The sequence below is a fragment of the Stegodyphus dumicola genome, chromosome 3, assembly GCF_044657685.1.
Source record: "Stegodyphus dumicola isolate Sdum_Otavi_A_Nest chromosome 3, ASM4465768v1".
In the NCBI taxonomy this organism is placed as follows: Eukaryota; Metazoa; Arthropoda; class Arachnida; order Araneae; family Eresidae; genus Stegodyphus; species Stegodyphus dumicola.
In genome coordinates, this window is record NC_140770.1 from 273251658 (window position 1) to 273277526 (window position 25869).

General features: G+C 32.6%; 1 long non-coding RNA gene across 2 annotated transcripts in view; it reads left to right on the forward strand.

The window, feature by feature from the left end:
* The first annotated feature begins 5854 nt into the window (after window positions 1-5854).
* Window positions 5855-25869, forward strand: part of LOC146998343 (uncharacterized) — a 40956-nt gene continuing 20941 nt past the window's right edge. The window contains exons 1-3 of one of the 2 annotated variants that reach the window (XR_015040459.1): window positions 5855-5979; window positions 15123-15253; window positions 22363-23247. This is a non-coding gene — a long non-coding RNA (uncharacterized LOC146998343). The remainder of the gene's footprint in view (window positions 5980-15122; window positions 15254-22362; window positions 23248-25869) is intronic. The other variant, XR_015040460.1, reaches the window with a different exon arrangement.

Below are 25869 nucleotides of genomic sequence, written 5' to 3' on the forward strand. Positions count from 1 at the left end.
TAAAAAAATGAAAACTGAACAAACCTACAGCAAATGAAACTGAAAAGTTCACAGATATTTTATTAGGACAGCCTGTCATTAGCAAAGGAAATGATCATGACAATTCAATACAGAAGCATCACTAATAAGTGAACTTAATTACTATTTTGTTTGATAAAGAAATTTAATCATACAAGCTAATCATTACTTGTACTGTTAACTGCTCCTGTAAGTTTCTTTCTTTCTATATTAATAATTTAGAACAAACTATGAGAGATTAAATGATTATTTCAAGTGGCTTCAGAACTTTTAAGATGTTTAAGAGCTAATTTTCTCCAGGAAATCTGTTTGCTAAATGAAAGTGTGCTATGATTAAAGAAACCATTTGTAAATAATCAAACTTTTTAAAATAACATCTGACTAATGTCATATGTTTTGTCAATAACATAATAACTAAGATTTTTTTTTTTTTTTTTTTTTGCTGTAAATATTATTTGTTGAATATTTTATATATAATAAAAATATATAATGAAAATTTTGTGCATGCGCTTAATGTTGTAGGTAATTTAGAATGCTTCATCCCAAAACTTTAATTCTTTATTCAGATTTGTGAGAAAAGAAAAAAAAAACTTAACATTTATTAATAATAATGTGTATCCAACTTTTTATTAATTTCATAGAAGAATTTTATCTAGAATGTTGAATACTTGTAAATGCATTCACAGTCATCGACTTCCTTTTTATATTAACGAAAAAGCTCATTAAGCTGTTATTTCATACAACGCTCCACAAACGTCATCCTTATTACAAACAATGCATATTTTCCTATAGCTTCAAAATTAGTTAAATTATTTCCTTATACAAAATAGTTCCTTATGTTATCTCAAGAATGAAAACTGCAACTTCATATGGCACTGAACTGCAGTTCAGAATTATCAAAATTTCGTTATGCAATATATATTTTTTTTTAAACCTGCAGTTTGATAGTAATTCTGTATAAATTGCACTCATAAACTGATAGAGCTATTGCTGAAAGAATAATAACTAATTGTACAGATATTTTTTTTATATAGCACAGATGCTAAAACAGTGTGATGTCCTATAAATTATTTCATGTATGTTAATATAAAAGTTGACATGTAAAAATATTATTTTTGAAACTCGAATTAAATAATCAATGATTCAGCACCCGCTAAAATGCAAAAACAAGCAGCACCAGGAGATACTTTCAGAAGGCATAATAATCTAATATAGTATGGAAAACTTGAGATTATAAAAGAAAATAAGATTATACTATAAAACTATATGAAATCTTTCATGTTTACATCGTCAGCCATTCACGATTACCTTGCCTATAAATGACGTCATTTTCAAGTCAAACATAATTGGCAGCATCAGAAGGGTACAGCGCGGAGTCTAGCTTCTCGTGAAAAAAGATGGATGACCGAACTGCGTTGTGACGATCATTTTTGTGGATGTTGCATATTGTAAAATGAACCTATTACACTGTGCTAAATAGTATTAAAATGCTATATATTAAAAGATCTTTCATCTCATCTAAATATTAACAAACCGCTCATTATTTTCTCTTAAACTCACAATGATGTTCACGACATTTCTGGCGCCCCCGGGTGGACGTGTTTGTTGGAAACATGTCGGATGAACTGCAGACTTATTTTTCGGATGTTTCACGTATGTTATGTGCATATTTGTTCGAAAATCGCCAACAGTTTATTAACCAGGGATAGCGCACCTAGCGCGGGAGCCCTTTTATGCGAACTGCGTTCGCCTGAGTCGTCGGATGAAAGAATAGGGTAAGTTGATTGCCTTATACTTCCGTTTCGAAGTTATTGATTATTGTTTTACTGAAGTTTAAAATACTATTCTTACCTAATTTTTATCTGAATATTTTAAACTTAAGACAAAATGGAAGTGATGAAAAGAAACAAAACTGCGCAACGTTCAGCTTTTACTAAAGCATATAAAAGACTAGATGAACTTTTAAATGATGTTAATGTTAATTATGAAGAAGCAGAAATGTGTTTTTATTTGTTGAAGAAAAAGGCAGAAACATTAGAATTGACGCACAGTGCTTATTTAGATACTATAACTGATGATAAAGAATTCGAAACAGAATTTGAAATAACAGAGGACTATCGAGAAAAGGCTGTTAGGATACATTTAAAATCGGAACGATTTCTCGATAATATTAAGAGAAAATTAAACGAAATCCAAAATACAGCGTCAGAGAGTAGTCAGGAATTAGTTACTGATGAAAATACATGTAAAACTTTGTGCCAGTGCCTACCTGTAGAACTTTATAAGTTCGCAGGTGATTTAAAAAATTGGCTTTCGTTCTGGAATCAGTTTAAAAACATACATGAAAATAATAACTTAACAAATGCAGACCAATTTCATTATTTGATACAGTCAACAAAAATTAAATCAGAAGCTAGAGATATTGTAGAATCTTTTCCTGTGACGAACGAAAATTATCCTTTGGCTATAGAAAGCCTTACTGAGAGATACGTACAGAACTTTAATTGATTTTTATGTTAGAGAATTAATAAAACTTGTTTTGGATAACGCAGCGAAAAAGAAGCAGGATTCTTTGAGTAGTTCGTATAACAAACTTTCAACACAACTTAGACCCCTGAGCAGTCTCGGTGTGACAACTGATCAGTATGGAAAAATTTTATAACCCTCTTGTAGAAAGTGCTATTCCTATTCATATACTGCGATCATTTGAAACACAACGAAAAATTACTGAATCTGAACGAAACATTTCAAGTCCTGATGCAAAAATTGAATTTCTGAAAAGCGAAGTTAAGACAGAGAAAAAAATAAAATTAAGTAGAGCGGATATTTTTTCTGTGTCTGATCGTAAGCACTTGGCAACTAGCCAAAATATTCCTTCCGCGTCGGATTTGATGAATCATGAACCAATACCTTCTTGTTCGTTTTGTTTAAAAGATCATGAAACGCGTAACTGTAAAAAGGCGTTTTATATTCCGTTAGATGAAAAAATGTTTGCGGTAAAAAAGAAGGTTTATGCAGAATATGCTTGGTTAAAGGTCACCTCAGTAGCCAGTGTCGATCAAATGTTAAGTGTCAGATCTGTTCAAAAAGACATTTGAAATTTTTTTGTCCTAATCTTGAATGTAAGAAGTCTAGTGAAATGCATAACCTGAAAAATAATGAGAAAAAAGAGAAAACAATCGATTCTTTGCATTCGCGTGCTACGAATGAAGTTTTCCTTCAGACCTTGGTTGTAAACATAGAGAGTAAGAATAAAAGGCGTAAAGTTAGATTAATGATTGATACAAGAAGCTCAGAAAGTTATGTTTTAAAGTCTACCGCAGAAGAAATGGGTTTTGACTTGCAATGGGAGGAAGAATTTAGTCACTCTTTATTTGGTGGAACGAAAACTGAAATTTATAAACATAAATGTTACAAGATTTATTTGAGTAGCCTTGATGGTAATTATTCGTGTAAATTAGATGCTGTAGACCATGATGTTATTTGTAATGATATTTCAAGCATAAGATACGGTTCTTGGATTCGCGAATTAGGAAATAAAGGAATAAGCTTAACTGATATCCAAGGGAATCCAGACCCTATTGAAGTACTGTTAGGGGCAGACGTTGCAGGGAAGTTATTTACTGGCAAACGAGAAGTACTAAGAACAGGTTTAGTGGCTAACAGGTTTAGAAGCAAAATTAAGTTGGACTTTGATGGGTAAAGTACCTCAATCCGAACATCAGCACAATGTAAATATGACTATAGTTTCTATGTTATCTCAAGAAGACCTGCCTATTTCATCGTTGTGGGACTTAGAATTATTGGGTATCCGAGATCCTGTTGAACAAAAAAACTAAAGAAGAATTGAGAAGAGCTGTTATGGTTCATTTCCAAGAAACAGTTCGTCAATTAGAAAATGGTAGATACGAGGTTGATATGCCTTGGAAGATTGAGCATGCAGTCTTACCTGACAATTATGACCCTTTGAAAAAACTCGAATCTACTACGAAGAAATTGGAAAAAATCGGATATCGTGAAAAGTATCTTGAAGTCTTTAATGAATGGCTGCAAGAAGGAGTGATTGAAGAAGTTCCCTAAAAGGAGTTGTCTTTACCCGTTGTTCATTACCTCCCATGTCGTACAGTCATTAAGGAAACGTCCTCACTATCTTGCATGAAACTTAGACCCGTTTTTGATGCTTCGGCAAAGCTTCCTAATCAGCCATCTCTAAGTGACTGTTTAGAGACTGGAATTAATTTGATTGAAACTATTCCCTCTATTCTAGCAAGATTTCGCTTACATGAAATTGGTGTGATTTCAGACATCAGAAGAGCTATTTTACAGATATCTCTAAATGAAAGAGATCGAGATTTTTTTACGATTTCTTTGGTATGGTAATGATGGTAGAGTGAAGACATTTCGTCACACCCGTGGGATGATGGTCAATAACCGCCATCAGCAAAAATGGACTACAAGTAATGCCAAATACCCGTGGGGTATTTGGCATTACTTCTAGTCCATTTTTGCTGATTTTTGCTGCAATTAAGCAGTGAGAAAATAAAATATAAAAAGAAAAAAAGAAACGCAACTATTAAATATACATCCAACAATAGGACCATTTACAGGAGTACCCTCTTTTCGAACTTGAGCTAACCCCTCTGTCAATGCCGTGTCTAGCTCTTCAAAGGTGTCTAGCCCTTCATAGTTTCGTGTGTCTGCCGTGTCTAGCCCTTCATAGTTTTTCGCGTTTTCATTGCGGAAGTACTGTTCGACATTGATGCAAAGTTCACCAGTTTGTCTTTTTGCTTTAGAATGTCACGCACTGTTGTTTCCGCGATTCCGTAATCCAATTCCATCTGCTGCCTTGTAGCGCCGTTTGGAAATTAATTCTAGTTTTTGCGCAATCGTCAATACAACCTTCTTTCGCTTTCCTGACATTTTAAATCGATAACGAAAAACACAAAACCAAAAAGCACAAGCACTGAACACAATAAAAGATAAGAAATTAACTCCGGCTGGTTCGCAAACATTATCAGGCTTAAACTAACAACGGCGAGTGGGAGGAAGTGGACGTGTCAGTAAGATTAAGACGAGAGAGGGCGATGGAGCGGGCACTGCAAGGGTGAGTAAGAAATCACTTACTCATCGGAGGGGGAAGGTTCCAAGAAGGCCTGGCATATTTTTGACATAAATAAGCACGATGTTAGCAAATTTAACGTTTCGCTCAGTTATGTGAACATTTTTATTTTCTTTGCTTTACGCTCGTAAAAAAAAGAAGGGAAAAAAAAAAACCTTTGTGCGGCAGGCGCGAAAAATCCGCCCGCGGATAATCGGGAGTCTACTGTATTCAGGCCGGAAGCCAAGTTCAAGTATCCGCCCTTATAAAAGCATATGTAATCAAGTTGCTAAAACGAAGAGCGCTGAACTGATATAGGGAAAAGACTGCAGTGTCAGAAAACTATCGTGATGCCAAATGTGCTCCTGCGTCTCGATAATGATTTGTAGTGTCTCAAAAAATGAGCATCCAGAGGCTGGATTATCCTGTACATCTTTCAGGTACCAGTTCTTGTTGTAGGACTTTACCATAAGGCACTTCGGAAGTAGACAATGCATAATCATACAAGAAATAGAGATGTCGTTACGGGAATATGTCCATCTATATACACTTTAATGATACTTTGTATATCCTATAGCTCCTAAACGCTTGTCCCTCTGCCCCTAAGACTTCGCAGTTTTTCTACTTGTGAAATATTGGGTTTCCGGCAAACCAGTATCAAAGGAGAGAATGTTTACTTGTGAGAGAATATGCATTTTCGGCAAGGTCCGTAGAAACGGACCTTGCATTTTCGGTTTGATATTATTGCAATTTGTTTCTCCTGTGCATCTGGCAACCTAGCTTTTGTTTGGATTGTTGTCATCGGGAAAGTTCCAGGTCCGTGGTTCTAGGTTCTACGCCGTTCCACAGTGATATACGCTTTGGTAATATTAATTATTATTCGTCATTATTATCATCCGTGTAAATAATCTAATTAATATCTGTGTGTTTTTGAATTGAAAATAAATTGGATATTAAACGAAGTTAGAATTTCGAGTCAAAACAGGTATTTAAAAATATATATTTATCTAATCGAAAGAGAGATTATGCTCATGTATACCATGTAACAGTTTTGGACTCGACAGTAATTTAAGCAAGAATATATGCCTTCTTACAATAAGAAAAATAACGAGCTGTTTAAAAAAGCAACACAGGTGTTTTCACACAGGCGGTAAACATTATGTTTCTCTGAAAAATAACAAATCATTTAGATAAAGTGGAGTTTCAGTACACAGGATAGCAATCTTATTTGTATTAGGTCATTTAGTCAAATGGGGAGGAAGAAATCTTATAAGTGTGAGGTATGTAAGAAGTCATTTAAAGGAAGCACTCATTTAAAGTACCATAGGTTAACCCACACAGGAAAAAAACCTCATAAGTGTGAGGTGTGTAACTGGTCATATGTAACAGAGACTGAATTAAATGTACATGCTCGTATTCACCCGCGAGAAAAACCTGTATGTCAAGTGTGCCATAAATCATTTGCTACAAAATGTTATTTAAATGTGCATAAGCTTATTCACACAGGGGAAAAACCTCATAAATGTAAATTGTGTAATAAGTCATTTACTCAAAAGTATGGATTAATTGTGCATATGTTTAGACATGCAGAAAAGAAACCTCATGTGTGTGAGGTATGTAACAGGTCATTTGCAACAAATGTGGATTTAAACTACCACATGTTTAAACACAAAGGAGAAAAACCTTATAAGTGTGAGGTGTGTAACAAGTCATATATACGAAATGTAGATCTATACTACCACATGTTTAAACATACAGGAGAAAAACCTTACAAGTGTGAGGTGTGTAACAAGTCATTTACAATAAAGAGTCTTTTAAAGAAACATTCTCTTATTCACACAGAAGAAAAACCTCTTACATGTGAAGTGTGCAATAAATCATTTATTGATAATTGTACATTAAAATCGCATATGCGTTTGCATCCAGAAAATAAACCCTTTGTGTGTGAGGTATGTAACAAGTCATTTACACGAAAAGCAGGTTTAGATTACCACATTTTTACCCACAAAGAAGAAAAACCGTATAAGTGTGAGGTGTGTAACAAGTCATTTGTACTAAAGTATCTTTTAAACCAACACTGTCTTAATCACACAGGCAAAAAGCCTCATACATGTAATGTATGTAAAGTATCATTCAATCAAAAGGGTGCTTTAAATTCACATATGCGTATCCACACTGAGAAACCTCATGTGTGTGAGGTATGTGACGAATCGTTTAGACGAAAAACTGAGTTAAAGCACCACATGGATATTCACGCACAAGAGACACCAACAGAACTTTATATATGTGATGTGTGTAACAAATCATTTGGAAATGAGATTCTTTTGAAGGCACATGCTATTGTTCACACAGAAGAGAATCCTTATGTTTGTAATGTATGTCAGCGATCATTCAGTCAAGAGTGTTTTTTAAATAAGCATAAGGATAATGCACACACAGTTCATGTGTGCGAGGTATGTTACGACTCATTTAGACGAAAAGCTGATTTAAAACTGCACATGTTTTCTCATACAGGAGAGAAGCCTCATACATGTGAGGTGTGTAACAAGGTATTTACGAAGAAAGGTAATTTGACGCAGCATTCTTTAATTCACACAGCAGAGAAACCTCATGTGTGTAATATATGTCAACGAGGATTCAGTCGAAAGAGTTATTTAAATGTGCATATGCGTATGCACGCTGAAAAACCTGGTGCAAGTAATTTAGACTGGTGTGAGGAGTTATTAGATATGTTATAAGCCATTTAGATGGAAAACTGATTTAAAGAAACATGTGTATTTCCCCAGTAGCATAGCCACATGTGTGTAAGGTATTTAATATGTCATTTAATCAATAACTAACTTCAGTCAGTGTGTACTTCTTCACGCTGAACAGAAACCTTATGTATGTGAGTTATACACAGGACCAGCATCAGAGGTGGTGATGGATGGCAGGATTTATTGAATTTAGAGAGGTACTGACTGGTAAAATCTGGAAATCACTGAGTAGCAAACACCTAGTTCCGGTCCTCGGCATGCAGGAAATCATTTAAACAAAATAGTTAGTGAAGTGAGACTGTGCTTTATCATACTGAAAGGAATGTGTGAGCTATGTAATGAATCATTTAGAGAAAACTGTAATTTAACCAGGCATTTATGTAATTGCACAACAGAGAAACCTTACGAGTGTAAGTATGAGTGTATACTTATGTTCATGAGCAAATGCTCATTTGTACAAAACAGAATCTCATCTGTCAGTGACTTGTGTGAAGTCTCATCTGTGTAAATTGTGCAATTAGTCGTAATACTTTAAGTGTATACTGCATGTTTTTTTTTTTTTTTTTTTTTTCTATATGCAACAGTTATTTGTGATGGCTACGTGAGCTAGTAACTTGATAATCTTGTGTGTTTTGAATTAGTGCGCTCATCATCCGATTTGTGCTTGATATTTAGATAGATATGGACGTGACACATATTTTTTTTCACAGTATAAGATGAGCTTCTGTGTTTTCAGAATAATTGTTTTCCCTTTCTGCATTCTGTAATGTTGCACTTTTAATGGCCAGTAGTGTATTATGATTACAATAGTTATTAATTGCTTTGTGATTTGGTATTCTGTTATAAGTAGCAAAATGAAGCATCTTATAAGAAATGCAAAATTTTATGGCCATCAAATTAAAAAAAAAAGTCTGTATGGTCACTATTTACATTTCTAGTCATTACATACTGTTCAGTAATGATACTTATTAAAGCTTTTAAATTTATGTGTGCAGCCTGTGCATATGTGGGTGAGCTACTGTCTTGTGCTTGCTAAGAATATCCCAAAAACACAGTAGTTCTAACTAGTGTTGAAAGACAGTACAGCTAACCGAAAAGAACCAAATGTAGTTTTCATGCATACCGATATAAAACATTATTAAACTAAGACTAAAATGTGCTACATGAAATAGAGCGACTATAAAACATGGAATAAAGAATCAGATTATTTTTTTTCATTTTTTATATGCCACAGAATGAAACGCTGTATATGTAAAGGCAGAAAAGTTACATTATATGTGAAGCAAATTATAGCTCAAAATGCAGCTTTTTAGGAAGAGTGTTGGGTTCTGGACCATTTAGCATAACTGATAATGGCATTTTCTGAACAGCTGACAACTTCAAATGCAAATTAATTACAAGCATAAATGTATACAATAAAAAAATAATTACTGAGGTCAAGATATTACTGTATGACCATGAAAATAGCACTGATTTCTAGAATCTACATATATATTTTTTTTCAAATTATATCCAGTTATATACACTATACATTCTTTCACTAGACTTATTGATTCCATCACTCGGGTGGCTTCTCACTGATTCTATATGCCTGAATTTCGAAAAGAGCAAGAAGATTGACTGTCTAGTATCATACTTGCAGTTTTATGAAATAAATATTGGTGCATGTCGGTATGTATTGTTCGTATGTACAAGGCCAGTGCATTCGCACCGGAGGCCAAACTTTTAAAATTTAGGAAGAACCTGGATGGCAGAAATTCGGAAGTCATGGTGTGGTAGCGAAAAGCCAAGCATCAGGACTTTGTATATATCATTTAATAATTTATTACTGAAATCCATTTTAGATAGAGGCATACATTGAGGACACATTTCCATGTTATAAAATGAGGGTTTTCTACATTATGAACTGATGCATTTTCAGCATAAAAACTTTATCTACTTGATCAATATTAGATTTTTTTTTATTCAAGTGTTTTTAAATGCATTTACTTAGATCATACAACTTGTGCTTGGTGCTTAGATAAGCATGGATGTGACACTTTTTTCTAGTGGCGTAGCTAGGGTGGGGCAAGGGGGGATATCTGTCCCCGGGCGCCAAATTGATGCTACGTAATAAAATGTTTTCCATTCTTGACACACAGAAAAGGGCGCAGATTCTTCAGTTGTCCCAGGGTGCTGGAAACTCTAGCTACGCCCCTGCTTTTTTCACGGTATAAAATAAGCTTGTGTATTTTGAACTAATGCACTCATCATCTGATTTGTGCTTGGTGCTTAGATAGACATGGAAGTGACACACCTTTTTACACTGTGTAAAATGAGCTTGTTTTTCAAATATTTTAAACTATTTTTGATATTCCATAATTAAAATTACTTTGAAAACAATTACAGATTATCATATTTGATTTTTATACATCTTCCATCATTTCAGAAAGTGAGATAATATATGATTTTTATCAATGAGTTTTAAAAGAAATATACTCTGGTTAGATCAATATGTCTTGCTTTTAAAATTAAGAAATAATTTCTGGTAAGAAGCATTTCCAGTATTTGCATTAGTACTATACCCAGGAACACTAAATTATAGAAATGTTTAACTTCCTGTCATTCTTGTGTTTAATTTTGATCTAAATGAAAGTTTATATATAGATATATACTGTATTCTCTTATCTACTTATAATATCAGTACTGCAGATTTTACATGTACAGTACATGAGTTTTGTTATTTTAAGAAAGTAAATCGTGTGTTAGTTTAGATACATAAATCGGTAGTGTTCCATTAGAGCAGCGTCAGTTAAAAATGAAGAAAACAATGCTACAACATGTCAAATATCGTAGCTCAAGATAGTGCTTGAAATATCATCTTTCATTATTTTTTTCCATATTTCGCCATTTTTTAGTAAAATGGATTACACAATTTGGCAGTTACCTAATGATTAAGGGGCTGTCACAAGATTCTTTCAGGACAAAGGAAAACTTGGTAAAACTGCATGTTACGGTCCAGTTTGCCACATTTTCCAAAAATCGCCAATTCGATTGATTTTTGCTCATTTTAAAAAATCGCTAACTCATCATATCGCCATATTAGATGGTTGCAAATTTTAATTATTTCTGTAAACGTGCAAAAAATTAGATCATGTAAACATGCAAAAATATCTAAAACTGGAGTTCAAGAAAAACAACGAAAAAGTATTTGAGAGTTAATAACTATGTATTTTATAGGATCAACAATATTAAAAGTTTTCATAATATCATATACCATTTTTAAGACAGTAGCAAAATGGAGTAAAACATTTTATCACAAAATTTAAGAAATTGTAATAAGCAGTAAATGAACAATAAATTATCGGAAAGCATTGATTCATATTTAAGCTGAAACTTTAATGCAGAAGAAAAAGGAAGATAAAACTCAAAATTTTCATCAACTGAAACATGAGCAATAGTATAGTAAAAAAACAAAAAGTGGTTTCATTGTTATTAATCGGTTATAATAAATAGTAGAAACCCACATTTGTTTATATCTAAACTAAATATTACAAAATGTGTACATTACAATGGAGATGAAATTCAAAATGGCGCGCTCATTTTAACCATGTGCTTAGCCACACATAATGTACTTACATGTAATAAGAATTGCTTTTATTATTTATATTTAAACTCTCTATTAATCAATTCAGAAATTTTAACAAATCTATAAAAAAATTACAAAAATGAATCTTACCTTTTCATTCATTCATCTTTTGATTGTGGTGGATAAGCAGTCTTAATTCCCCTAAGAAATTGCAAAAAGCGATCACTCGCAGATAAATGCAAATATTTTCTCCGCCACATGTACTCGGCCAGGTACAAATCAAAGTCATCTTTTACCTGCCAAGTACCCTTCAAACTTCGTTTTACGGCGCTCCACGTGCCCTGAAAATGAATTGGTATGAGCACCTGTCTCGGAATCCTTAAAAACAAGACTGTGCTTAACATGAAAGTGCATAAAACCCTCATCACTGAGGCATTCATGCGATTTCCAACAGTCCGAAATAATAATGGATCCCGGCAAAATATTTTCTTTAGTAATTCTTAACAGACATTCTTTCGTTCGCTCTTTAACTACAAAAAAAAAAAAAAAAAAAAAAAATATTCGTTCCCCTTTCAATACCTCCAAACACCCATTTATCTTCCACTCACTTTCCACGATTGTATTTTCTTTTACCAAATTTACTTTCGTCAATTTCAACCACACTTCCACACTTTCCAAGGACGTCATTCTCTCCCAAGCACATCTTCACACACACCTCTCTACAAAACATCTTTTGGTCTACCACAGTGTGGTTACTCACATGCAACTCATCCATTATAAACTGATTCGTACATTTCTGGCCCCACAAATATGTTAATTGAAGGATCAGACTCGCAGGTATTTGCCCCTCGGAAAACCAAGAACCCTTTCTCACACTCCTTTTGACATCGTGCTTGGAAGGACCGGACACACGACACCCCCATTCACACAAATCTGTCACCTCTTTCCTTTCTACTAATTTCATACTATTTTTACATTTAGGACAATCGTACATATTCACAATCAAGCCATAATCCATGCACCATTCTATCACACGCCTTTCGCCCTTATCTTGCAACCGAATTAAATAAGTAAAATCCACACATTCAACTCTTTTGATGCCAGCCATTTTGCTCACACAAACCACGAGAAGCACAGTGAAATGACGGAAATTCATGGCGCGATTTCGCTTCATTTGGCGATGGGACCGTAATCTGCATTTCAGCCGAAAACTTTCTAGCAATAGATGTTGTTCTCAAAATCATCTTATGAAGTTAACTCAAAAAAAGCTCTCATGTTGCATTGTTACATATGTTCTTTTTGTGAAAAAAAAAATTGAATTTTGACAATTTCAGTTAGAAATTGGCCATAATATGACAATAGATTGGAATAGCTTGAATTTTGACAATTTCAGTTTTGAAATCGGCCATAATACGACAATAGATTGGAATAGCTGCTTTAAAATCTTTTCACAAAAATAAAAAAAAGCATTGGACGTGTTCTTAAAGGGACAATAGTTGTTCGGGGGTGTATGCCGAGAAAGTAAAAAAACATTTCTGGTCGTTTTTCCCAACCATTGTGCTACAACATTGATAACTGCTATTCAGAAAACTCACAGATGGCAGCATTATATTTTCAAACTGCTAGAAAAGTTATAAGAAAGATAAATTGAGAAATTCTGGGTATGAACATTTTACTGTGAATTACAGTTATAGTTTTATAGACTCTGAATCTGTATACTATACCTACGGTGACCAGACGTCCTTTATTTCAGAGGACAGTCCTTTATTTGAAGGCTCAGTCCTCTAACTTTATTTATTTCCTGAAATAAGCATATTGTCCTTTATTTTGAGAAATTTTTAGTACATTACAAGCCAGCATAGCTGTAAAATTTAACTTTGAAATGAATTGCCTTGAATTTCACGACTTTTTGAAGCGTGAACCGGCACTTTTGCGAAAAATCCATACATCTGGAAAGTATGAGCAATAAATTATTTAATATCCTATATTTACATATTACATTATTTAAAACTCATTGAACATATTAATGTCTGTTTCTATTGTTTTAATAAACCTTTTGAATTACTAAGTTTTTTGGAGTTTTTTTTTTTTTTTTTTTTTTTTTTTTTTTTTTTATCAGGAGGCGTCCATAAATGATCGCAATATTTGGGATAATTTTGACCCTGCCCATCCCCAATCCCCATGTCACAATTTGTCACACCTTGGAAGACCCCAAATTAACATTTGTGACGTCACACGAACGCACAAACCCCCACCCCTAACACAAAATTATTGAGCACGAATTTAAATTACCATAACCCCCCCCCATGTCACGTTACAAGTGTCCTTTATTTTCTCCGAAAAAATATGGTCACCGTAACTATACCCAAAGTATGAAGTGATTGTAGGGCAGTGCTAAATGGAGAAATAAACGTCGACTGGGCACTGCTCATAACCACTTAGTCATATTTGATAAAACGTATGTGGCATTGGTCATATTAAAAAAACTGAAATTTTTTCTTTGTAATTTTTATGCCACCTGTTTAGATTGAATTTAGTTTTATTTTGTTATTTTTTTTTATTTTTGTGTAGAATATTGTAGATTAAAAAATTAAAAGAAATATTTACTTTATTTAGGAATTAAGGCATCTAAAAAAATTAAGTTTTTATGAAATTAATTTTTTTTAGTCTTTTAATTTCTGTTATTATTTCATAATTCTATACATGGCAACAATTGGTGAAAAAAAATACGACTCATTAACTGACGCTGCTGTAGCGGAAAAGTAACCATAAATGGCTGAAAATATTTATAAAGCAAATTTATAAAATATTTTCATGGATACTTTATATAAAGAATTATAAAGATGTTAATCAATCAGTAACAGCATTTAGGATATGTAAATTACGTTTGAAAGTATTTTTATACCTATAAATAGTATTGCAATTATTCTAAATTTCTGTTTGTACTCTAAAATCCCTGAGAAAAATATACAGTGTCATTTTTCTCAGGGGAAGGGATTACCTGAGCTTTGAATATTTTCTTTGGCTTTTCATATACAAATGATTCTTAATTGATTTTATATACAGATGATTCTTAATTGATTTCATATACAGATGATTCTTAATTGATTTCATATACAGATGATATTGTATACATTGTTGATTCTTATACAGATGTTATATATGATGATGATGTTGCCCTATTAATAGAAAAGTATTACTAGCTTTTGTGTTATAATCAATTATTTATTTATTTTTATTATGTTTTTGTTAATTTTATTATTTATTTATATTTTATTTATTTATTATAATATATTTTTATTTCGATTTTATTATTATTTATTTATTTTTTATTATGCCAGCATATTGAATGGCAGCTTTGAATATTTTCTTTGGCTTTTCATATACAAATGATTCTTAATTGATTTTATATACAGATGATTCTTAATTGATTTCATATACAGATGATATTGTATACATTGTTGATTCTTATACAGATGTTATATATGATGATGATGTTGCCCTATTAATAGAAAAGTATTACTAGCTTTTGTGTTATAATCAATTATTTATTTATTTTTATTATGTTTTTGTTAATTTTATTATTTATTTATATTTTATTTATTTATTATAATATATTTTTATTTCGATTTTATTATTATTTATTTATTTTTTATTATGCCACACATATGCTGTATTGCAGCATGCGAAAGAAATTATAAGAATGCCTTGAAGGTGGCTGTATATAATTTTCTTATGGAAGAAAAACTGAGAAAGAAATGGATTTGGAATTGCAAATGACGTAATGGATTCCAGCTTGCGAAACATTCAAAGGTAAACATACATTCCGTTTTTACATTAGAAAATTCCTGAAATATTAATGTTATTGTAACAAAACAGACTTGAAAATGTGAAACAAAAAATTCTGACTACAAGGGAAATAATTTAATAAATTTCTGTTTCATTTAACCAAAGAAAATAAAATGAACTTTTGTATTATTGTTTCATTGCTTTCCATACAAGCATGGTTATGTATTTATTTTCTAGGCTGAAATTTCTTTTATTCCCATTATGAATAAAAATTATTATTGAATTTTTTTTAATTAATTTGTATTTTCCCCATAGCATCAGGATTTTTTAACATGTACATTGATTGGTCTGAGATAGATTAATCTTTCAGGAACTTGCATTTATGTAATAATGAACTTATGCTGAATAATAATGAGCTTATGCTGAATAATAATGAGCTTATGCTGAATTTTACACTAGAAATATACAGTGTCATTTTTCTCAGGAGATGGGATTACCTGATTTTCCCAGGGGAAGGGATTACCTTTTATAATCACTTCAAGTGATTATAAAATGGATCTTATTCTCAATAACTACTTAATATAAAGTCCACCTATCTTAAAATATTCATGTTATAACTTAATAGGATGTTAGTCCCAAATTAGATACTAGTCTCGGAACAACATTTTGGTTCAAAACACTTAGATGTGTTACATCACTTTTCAAATTATTGCCACCAAATATTTTTGCCCTGTATTATATTTAAAGAAATTAAATAATGAAGAATCTGCATGAAAATGTGCATGTTTCTCTCATTGTGAAAAAAACAACGGTATCTAGAGCCAAAAAAATGTTGAATAGCATAGTCCTCCGCCTGAACATGGGCACTTGGAAGCCCAGATTTTTAATTTGTTTTTTTTATCTATTTCATATTTCTAAAACTTTAATGAAGTTTTAATTAACAAACTCAATAATTTCAAAGTGCACAGTGGCAACACTGTATGGAAAAAAAATCGGTACTTTTCCCTTTTGCCGGTGCAAATCTCGGCCAGCAGACTTTATTGGCGACAACATACAGTATACACATAAAAAATGTTAGTTCTATGAATTTTTTACTATGAAGACATAAACATTTTAATATCATTTAAAATTTTATAAAAAGCCAATAAATAAAGACCGTAAATTTGTAAAAAGACATTAATTTAGGAATTTACTATGCTTTCATGATTCAACATCCTGATTTGCCAGTTCATATCACGTGACCCCAAATATCTCATCTCACGTAAACTACGCTGCAAAAATCTAATTCTCTTAGTAATCATCTACATTAATTTCAAATTAAATCTTAATTTGAAATGCAAGAATTATTTCAATTCGTACGAATAGCTTAGTCAAAAATGATGTAAAACCATAGTGCTTTACTTCACTAATGCATTCTCATTAGAATCGATGAATTTAACCCTTGACTTTGCCTTTTCTATATTTTCGCTTTTGGCTGAGCGGTATGATTGCATCCTAATTGACTTAATTACCGCGAATGGCCTTAGGGCATAAAATTGAACTATCTGATAAATATTCTATGTAATTGTATGCCAGTATTGAAAGAAACAATCAATCTGATAAGAAATGGCTACAATTTGTTTCGAAAATGGTGTGTAAAAGGTTACCAGTGAGGATATCCCGTTTGGCATCAGTTGTACCGTTATTAGTGACTGTATCGCCTGCGCTGGCAAAACGGAAAAGTACCAAAAAATCAATCTCCAGTGTGCATGGCTTTCTGTCCGAAATTCTTAAGCTATGCTGTTTTTAAATATTTTGTCATTTTGCTGTTGGATCGAAATTTGTATGGTGTAAGTGCCAAGAATGTGACATTTAGGTAATATAGCAAGCACACAAAATGTTAACAATAAAAAGACCAAAAAGAAAAGTTTTCTAAAGCCACCTTAGTAAGAAAACTGAACACTCATATGATGAACTGGTAAAAAACAGAAAAATGTATGCCAACACTTAACACTGCATCCTGCATCAGGAATCCTAAACCTCTTCTGCTTTGAAAATTTTTATAATTCTGTTGAATTTTATGTGGTGCAAATGCAAAAAAAATTGTGCTTGTTAAAGCTAAAAAGACAAAGATGGGTTAGTAGGAATGAGTATAACTACAAACTGGTAGACTGCAAGCTCAGCGAGACTGTTAACAAACCTCTTTGGTCAACCGATAAAATCTGGAAATCTTTCAGATTTTTTTTCTGTTTAATATCAATTAAAATTCCTGTGTTAAAAGAGATATCTATTTTATAAGGTCTATAAAATATGTAAAATTTTTAACTTTCATTGTCTCATTCAACTAATAAATTTCGCTCTTTATGAATTGTGACATATGGATGGTTTTTGTACTGTGCTCTATTTAGAAATATCATAGAAATGAATAGTAAATAACTCGTATGGCAGTTGTTATCATTATGTAATTTTTACAAATTTCCTTTTTTCTGTGTAGTGATTTATTTGTGTGTGTGTTAATATTGTATTCTCAAAATATGCTTGTCCACTCTATTTGTATTTTTGAACTAGGTGTATCAGTTCCTTTCATGATTTTGTATGTGGAAACTGGATCAATGTTATTGTTTTAACTTGTGTATTTGATTAATTTTAAAGTAGTAATATATAATTCCTAAAACTTTGAACTTTCCAAAAATGCCAGTACTTGAGCTTATTTTAACTTTAATCTTTTTTAATTTCTAATTAATGCTTGTGATATTTTTTTAAAGTGACATTAAAAAATATAAGTTAATATATATTTTAGGGTACCTATTGTATTATTGTCGAATTGTTGTTTCATTTATGGTAACCAAAGTATTTTACGGTGAATGTTTTCGAAACCATATTGTGACGTAACTGTAGGCAATGCGTGATTGCGCTTATTTTGGATTTGGGTGAATATTTCTCAGGGTTTATTTCTGCATTGGATGTTGGCTAAGAAGTACATTGTTTGTTTTGTGCTTTACACCATAAAATGGCTGCCAGTGGTAAGGTAACCTGAAGTTGCTGTACAATTTGGAACGAATGAGGAAAAAAAAAAAAGATTGATTGGCCGGTGTGTAAATGAAGTTTTAAATGGCTTTGTTCATCTTTCAGAAAATCGCGCAGAGACGGTTAAGGATCCAGAAACTGGTGTTCATATTAACCTATCAAAGGTATGTGGGATACAAGAAGGGATTTTCGAAAGAAATACCACCGACATTCCGGCACTATGGAAGTTCTTTTTAATTGTTACTTTTGTCAATTTATGTACCAACAAGACTCTAGCTCAAATAATTTTTAAAAAATTTTGGGTGCTGTTAACAAATTCTGTGTGCCACACATAGGCAGGGTCCATACGGTCTTTAAAAGTCCTTAGGTTTTTTTGCAATCGAATTTTGGTCCATAAAAGTCCTTAATTTTGGCCAAAATTGGAAGAAGGTCCTTATTTTAATCAACTGAAATTTCTGTCTGTTTTTATGACTGCTATTTTGAGAGTGAATTGGTATTTTGGAGGAATATATTTGGTAATTCACTGATATATATGGTTATCTTTTGAATGAGTGACTGAATTCATGGGTTATAATTTGTTCCTATTTCTAATATAAATGGTGGGATACTTGAGTTTCTAAGCAAGAAGTGAAATATAAGCATTCCAATATTCATTTTTTCTAATGAAGAGCTCTTAAACAACTTTTTGCCTTTGGTGATGTAAATTCATTTATTTAATGGTTGTAAATTTGGCAACTTATCAAACATTTCGGCGATTTTAAGATCATTTTTTATAGAAACTTTTTAATTCCAAGGTATGGGAATTTATCAACAATTTTTTAAGCATTGTAACATTGATAAATTAGATTAAAATAATGGTAATATATTGAAATTATATTTAAAAAATATCATTAAAGTAAAACATTTTTATTTTCCACTGTCATATTATAAAGTTCCATTTTGGCAACTTATACGATATTTTGAATATGAAAAATAAGCAAGGTATAATGCTATAAAGCACAATTTACGAAACAGTTCTTAGCAAATGCAAAATTAGCTATGTAATTAATTAAATATGTCTTCTTTTTAATGTTTTCAATAGTAAGAGTTTTTCACCTTGTAATTATCTCAGAATATGCATTAGTTTTCTCTATAAAATTAATTTTACAGCTTTTTTCACTTTTTTTTTTTTTTTTTTTTTTTTTTTTTTTCAAAATATTTCTGGCTTTTTGCTATTACAGAATTGGTAGGGATAATTTTTCTTTAGGTTTTTAGACACTGCAGCATAGAAAGTTTAGCATTTTCCCACCTGATGCAGTCTCTGTGGATCCTAAATTCTGCTGTCTAGTGCCTTTCTAAAAGTTCTGCTTCCAAGGCCAGCTCTAAATTCTAAAAGTTGGGACATTTCTAGATTTTGTTGCTTGGTGTGTCACTAAATTCTAAAAATTCTGCTACACCAGCTCTATAGCTAGCCCTTACCATAGATATTTCATATTTCTTGTAAATGTGTATATTACTAATAAAGTAAAATTAGCAGCATTTACGAAGCGTATTCGGAAGCTAAGTACCGTTTTGAAAAAAAAAAATAGTAAAACAATTTTTTGGAATCCAATTTTATTTTTAAATGAAAATACATGTCTTAAACTATTTTTCAACATAGTTTCCGCCAATGATCAAACACTTGTCATAGCGGGTGACCAGTTTTTGTATACCATCATCAAAGAAACTTCTCGCCAGCTTCAATAACCACGACTCCACAGCATTTTTCGTGTCATTGTCAGATCCAAAGCGCTTGCCACCAAGCTCGCGCTTCATGTGCAGGAACAAGTGATAGTCGGACGGCGCCAAGTCCGGGCTGTACGGCGGGTGATCGAACTGCTCCTAATGAAATTGTTGAATTAACGATTGAGTGACACCAGCAGTATGGGGCCGAGCATTGTCATGGAGCAACACAATTCCTTTACTGAGCATTCCTCTTTGTTTGTTTTGAATGGCACGCCTTAGTTTTGTTAAAGTCTCACATTATCGTGCCGCATTAATGGTTTCACCTCTGGGAAGAAATTCAGTAAGCAAAACGCCTTTCCTATCCCAGAAGACAGTGCACATGATTTTTTGTGATGACATTGTCACTTTGAACTTTTGTTTTTTTAGAGAATGAGTGTGTCTCCACTCCATCGATTGTTGTTTTGATTCTGGTGTGAAATGACACACCCAAGTTTCATCACTTGTCACAATTTGGTTTAAAAAGTTTTCTCCCTCATCACTGTACCGCGTGAGAAATGTCAGGGCACTACCAAGTTGCTTTGTTTTTTGAACATCAGTGAGCATTTTTGGAACCCATCGGGAACACAGTTTGCGATAATTCAAGTGGTCAGACACAATTTCGAACAAAACAGTACATGAAATTTGTGGAAATGCCTCTGAAAGAGTTGTCATTGTGAAGCGTCTGTTCTCATGAATTGCTTCATCAACTTTCCTTACCAAATCATTGGTGACAACAGAAGGCCAACCACCCTGAGCCTCGGCGGGGACATTTGTTTGACCTGCATTAAACATTTTTACCCACTTTCTCACCATTCCATCACTTATCGCGTATTCACCGTAAACTTCTGTCACTTGACGATAAATTTCGGCCGGTTTAACATTCCTCGCGTTCAAAAATTTAATCACGGCACAAATCTCACAGTCAGTGGGAGAACTAATTGTCTTAAACATTTTTAATGTGCACAGCAAACTGAAAACACAACATAGAGCAACCAAAATGGTGACAATTGAAAGTCAGTGAACAAGAAAGACTAGTGCGCATGTGCGGGACGCCTACCACAGCGCTGCGATGGCGCTAGAATGAAATGGTACGTAGTTTCCGAATACGCTACATATATACATTCTAAATGCATTTAGTTTTTTTAGAATAACAGGAATCCTTAATTAAATCCAAAAATTCTAAAATGAAAAGAAAATGTGTTGAAGAATGGCACTGAATACATGAAGAAAATAATTCTTCAAACATATGTACAGTTATTATTATGTAAATTACCCAGTTGTTTATGATTTCAGCCTTTACTATAATTTCCCATTTCTGTTTCTTCATATCACAGAGTTACTAAGCCAGCTTAAATTACAATTAAATTGTGTAGTCTTTGATCACTTGGCCACATTTTTAGTTTGATTTTGACTGTTCTTGTTTAATTACATCACCACAAGCTGTAATTGATTTTGTTAGCATCAGAACCTTCCTTTATATTCTAAATTCTTCTTAAAAAAGAGGCTTATTTAAACCTTTGCCTTAGCGAATTATTGCCTTTCATTAATCCTTACCAGGGTCACAAAAAAGAGGCTCATTTAAACCTTTGCCTTAGCGAATTATTGCCTTTCATTAATCCTTACCATGGCCATAAAACACAAAAATGTAAAAATTCATGCAAAAATTATTCTTTGCATCTAGTGAGATATAAAATAATACAAAACAGCTTATCACATGTGGTGCTTTAGTGGCTTATTGTAGCCTTAAAGTATATTAATTGGGTTACAGTCCTGGAACTCTACACGAAGCTACAACATTAACTGTATCAGGCAGAGCCCAGCTAATTTTCAAAACTTGTAAACCGTTTCTACATCAGGCCTTTCAGGTTTGTTCTAATCAGCAGGTCTCTAGGCAAGCAGCAGTGGTGACAACATCCAGTCTTTTGTTATGAATCGTGCTGATTATGATCTTACTTCTCATTTTAATCTATGTCACTTGACATAAAATCTACCTGCTATTTACTAAACCTCTATATTGAGCAAGTATGTGACAAAATAAAATGTTAAAAAAATCAACATAAAGCTAACTGTTAGTAAAACATAAATAAAATGTCACTTATTTTCTTTCAAGTATGTCCAATTATGATAAGTGTAAAATATTTAATGCTACTTGATACATACTTTATAAAGTTGATTTCATTCTCAAACTTATTTTGTTAATTAATTCATCATTAATAATAATGCATCCTACTTACAGATCTATTGTATTTTAGGATGATATTACAAAAGTGTATTTCAGGCATAAATAGTATTTTTAATTGAATTTATACATTTCCCATTTGCTCATATGCTCTTAATTTTTTTTTTTTTTTTTTTTTTTTTTTTTCATTAATGGTCCTTAAAAGTCCTTAGAATTACTTAGTTTCTGTCTGCAGAAATGTATATGAACCCTGATAGGAAGATACAAAGATTTATAAATAAGGTAAGTCAATATTTCCTTTTTGTACTGCACAGATTGGATAACATATGTTTCCATTTTTATGTTATTTCCTTGTTTTATTTTCATTTAAAATACAGTTTATTGAGGTTATAATTTTTTTTTTTTTTTTTTTTTTTTTTTTTTGCATTATGTGTGTACGTCATTTTATTTAGAAGGGCATAGCACATAAAACAGAAATGGCACCAGTTTTTTCCAAGGGGTACCCTGTATTTTTCCCAAAATATGTCCTAGGGCTTCAGCTTATTCATTTTGGGCTCTCTTATTAATTATATTTTTTAAACATATACTGACTAAATGCCTATACATGCAAGCAATCTAAGTTTTTTTAAACTTTTTACTTAGTCTCTTAAAATGTTGTATTCATTGGTAAGCAATAAGTGCAAACTTTTTCAAGTCATAAATCATCATTACCAACCTGAGCTTCCTGAAAAGCAGTTGGACTACTTTTCAGTTTATCATCATTCAAATGATTCATTCTAAATTTTTCTTACAAAAAAAATTTTTTTTTTACTCTAGTTGCAGATTGTATGACAAATTGTTAAGTTTATACTTAAATTGAAAATTTGCTGAAAGAAGACCTTTGTATAATGTATGAACTAAGCATTTTTAATGTAAAATGTGAGAACTACTTATATTCATCTGAGACTTATTTCTGTTACTCTTATTTCATTTTTTGTGCTGCGTTGTTTACGTGTAAATTTCAATATTATAGATGTAATCGAAGTGTCATTATTGTATCTTGTGCTCAATAATTCATTAATCCAGTCAATGATTCTTGTAAACTCATTTCGTAAGTACAGTTTTTTTTTTTAAATTTAAACTCTGTAATTTTAAATATTAATTATATGATATGAACTATTGTGAAATGGTGTAATAAATGTTTTGTTAAATATGTGTCTAATTATTTTACCCCAAGCATGATGTGTTAAATTGCTTTGATTTCCATATTTTTGCTCATGTAGGCAACGTAATCACTTAAAAAAGAGAGAGAAGAGTAGTCGTTATAAATATAATAAATCACTTTCCTAGAGAAGCTCAAATGAAGCTTTAATCAACTAAAATTGCACATAAAACAATTGTTACATTGTAAGCACAATATTTAAACTAACAATGACTGTTGCCATTCAATGTAGTATAATTTTAGTGCTGCCAACAATATTAAATATTATACCACATTCACCCCTCCCAAAGATTATTAATAAGTTACATAGTCTGCCAGATAAGAAGGCCGACGTCTCTGCCTTTTTGGACGCAAGGATTCACTCTCATGCAAGTTATCATTTGAAATATTTTCAAAATCCCTTTGACTGCTAGGGCATGGTAAATCACTGCCTTCGGGATCCTCTTCTATCGATTTTCTTACAGTTTTCGATATGGGTTCAGGAGCTTCAGTGGCCAGACCTTCGTATCTGAAAGTTGTTAGTTTGCATCCGACCCGATATCATGGGCATGTATGAGAGTATCTCCTCTGGGTGCTAAGTATCGTATTGAAACGTTGGTTTCACGGCCTTCTGGAAGTTTAATGCAAGTGTAATCTGGGTTAGCCTCAATGAGCTCCACTTTTTGCACAATAAGCTCATATTTATTAGCTTGTGTATTGGTTCTTCATTAATACTGTTCCTGGTTGTGTTAACCATGTAGGTAAAGAACTTCCATTATATGATCTTCTAGCATGGATAAACATATGTTCATGTGGTGTGGCATTTGTTGCTGTACGTAAGAGTGACTGAATCGAATGCAAAACAGGTTGCAGAACGCCTTCCCAACATTCGATAGCCATGTTCTTTGATTTTAATGCCAGCTGGAGGGTTTTCCAATATGATTCCATTATACCTCTCTACTTGGCCATTTCCTTGTGGATTATATGCAGTTGTGCGACTTGTTGCTATACCAAGTGAAGTTAAGAAGCATTTTAATTCACGAGACATAAATGAAGATCCTCTATCAGAATGTAAGTAGGCTGGCACCCCAAAAATTGAGAAAATATTTTTCAGGTGAGCAATAACAGTAGCAGATGACATATCAGGGCAAGGTATTGCAAAAGGGAATCTTGAAAACTCGTCCACAGTAGTAAGAAGGAAACGGTTTCTGGAAGCCGTAGGCAAAGGACCTTTGAAATCTAGATTTAGTCTTTTAAAAGGTGCAGTTGCTTTAATGAAGTGTCCTTCAAATCTATAGAAACGAGGTTTTGCTTCACTGCATACACATGAATTAACAGTTCTTCTAATTTCTTCTAGTGAGAAAGGCAAATTATTAGATCTTACCTAGTGATACATTCGAGTAGAACAAAGTTCATGTAGTGCCTTTAGATCTATGTGCGGTTTTATAGCTGCATTTATTCTTGATAAAGTGTCAGCAATTTCATTTTTATTTCCAAGGCGATATATAATGTCAAATTTGAAACAAGCAAGTTCTAACCGCCAACCCATAATTTTCTCATTTTTAATTTTACTGGAGTGCTGTTGATCAAACATAAATGCCACAGATCTTTCATCGGTAAAAACTTCAAAGTGTCTTCCACTTAGATAGTGTCTCCAGTTTCGTAAAGATTCAACAATAGCATATGCTTCTTTTTCAATAGAAGAATGTTTTCGTTCGGAAGAGTTTAATGTTCTTGAGAAAAAAGCTATAGGACGACCAGCTTGACTCAGGGTTGCTCCTATTGCAAATTCAGAAGCGTCAGTTTCAACTCTGAATGGTATATTATCCTCAATTGCAGCTAAAGAAGCTTTGGATATATCTCTTTTAAGGGAACTGAAGGCTTTCTCGGCATCTTTACTAAGGGGAAAAGGTCCTCTAGTCAAAAGAGGGTGAATCTTTTCAGAAAAGTTGGGCATCCAACGGCAATAATGAGCAAACATTCCCAGTGCTTGATGTAGAGATCCTACATCTTTAGGAACCAATAAATCCATTAGCAGTTTCAGTCTATCGGGATCAGGTTTTATTATATTATTAGCTATATAATAGCCTAACAGTTTTACAGATTTCGTGGAAAATTTGCATTTTTCCTCATTCAGGGTTAGGTTTATACTTCTTAACAGCAGCCATAAACCTGTCCAAGTTATGCCCAGCTTCATTCTCGCCACATATAGTTACATCATCAAGGTAGGGAAAGGTTCCTGATAATTCTTCATTTGAAATTATTTCATCAATTGTTCTTTGGAAAGAAGCAACTCCATTTGTTACACCAAATAGAACACGTAGAAATTGATAGAGTTTACGATCAGCTTCAAACGCAGTATATCGTTTCTCTGATTCTTTGATAGGAACCTAATGATAAGCACTTCTGAGATCAATTGTACTAAATATTTTATATTTTGATTGTTGTGAAATCAACTCTTCAATATTGGGAAGAGGGTAAGCATCAAGCATAGTGAATTTGTTTATAGTCTGTGAATAATCTATTACCGCA